This window comes from Crinia signifera, chromosome 4 (assembly GCF_055691185.1).
Source record: "Crinia signifera chromosome 4, ASM5569118v1, whole genome shotgun sequence".
In the NCBI taxonomy this organism is placed as follows: domain Eukaryota; kingdom Metazoa; phylum Chordata; class Amphibia; order Anura; family Myobatrachidae; genus Crinia; species Crinia signifera.
In genome coordinates, this window is record NC_139220.1 from 334,018,318 (window position 1) to 334,019,817 (window position 1,500).

The window sequence follows — 1,500 nt, forward strand, 5'->3', positions numbered from 1 at the left end:
CCAGTTTTTTCTACAGAGATGCGGCACAGCGATGGGCACTATCTTTGCACCAAGTTTTGCCAATCTTTTTATGGGGTACTGGGAAAAGCATTTTATCTACACAGACCATGCTTTTAAGGACAATGTCAAGTTTTACAGAAGGTATATTGATGACATTTTAATCGTGTGGGAAGGCGATGAATCTATGTTTTCCGATTTTTTAAAATACATCAGTAATAATCAAATGAATCTCAAATTCACCTCGAGCATTAACAAAACCCAGATCGAATTTCTAGACCTGATACTGGTAGGTGAGGGTACCGAAGTGCACACAAAGAATTTTATCAAGCAAGTGGACACAAACAGCTACCTCCACTATAAAAGCAATCACTTACGGAAATGGAAGGAGAACATCCCGTTCTCCCAGTTCAACCGTATTAAAAGGAATTGTAATAAGGAAGAAGAATGTGCCACCCAACTTGAATTGTATAAACAAAGATTTGAAGAAAAAGAATATCCCACCGAAGTTTTAAATAATGCATTATCCAAAGTCAACAACATCCAAAGAGATGACCTACTAGAATATAACAAAAAAGAAGAGAAAAAGGAAACAGTGTCTTTCATCACCACCTATAACCAACACGAATTTAAGATTAAACAGAGCCTTAAAAGACACTGGAACGTACTCCTGATGGATCCCACCTTGAAGGACATCTTACCGCCCAACCCCCAAGTTATATTCAAGAAATCTAAAAACTTGAAAGATATCCTAGCACCAAGCCTTCTAAAGAATCCACAAACAAACACAGGAATTAAGTGTGTAGGCTCCTACAAATGTGGGAAATGCAACATATGCAAATTCGTTCATCCAAACAGAAAAAAGTTCACCAATCACAATAACACCAAGGACTACACCATCAAAGATTTCATCAACTGCAATACAAGCTCAGTAATTTATCTTCTGGAATGCCCTTGTAACCTGAAGTATGTAGGAAAAACCAAGAGACCGCTAAAACTGAGGATCCAGGAACATAACCGAAATATCAAGAACAAGATAGACAGCCACGCCATCTACAAACATTTTGAAAGTCACCATAACGCTAATCCTGATGGACTAACCTTTAAGGCAATCGAACTGGTCAAAATGGGACCTAGAGGTGGAGATTTGGCGACAAGATTATCCCAGAGAGAAATGTACTGGATTTTCGAGTTGGATACCATGCATCCACAGGGTTTCAATGACAGCTACGAAATAGCACCATTCTTATAAGGTCAAAACGTATCACTACCATTTCTTACTGGCACTTCTCCTACCACAACTTTTGTACACTCTTTTAAACTCTTTTTTAAATTATTAATAAAATAAAGTCTCTAAACATCTAAAAGACTGTCATCGTATTTATCTACAGTCATACCACACTATGTGACGCCCAATCTCGTCCGATCTTGGAAGCTAAGCAGTGTTGGGCCTGGCTAGTACCAAGAAGGGAGACCCCTTGGGAAAACCAGGTGCTGTAGTGA

At 38.7% G+C, this 1,500-nt stretch overlaps 1 pseudogene; it reads left to right on the plus strand.

Annotated features, from left to right (window-relative positions):
- The first annotated feature begins 1,380 nt into the window (after positions 1–1,380).
- On the plus strand, positions 1,381–1,500 carry LOC146077241 (5S ribosomal RNA; annotated as a pseudogene).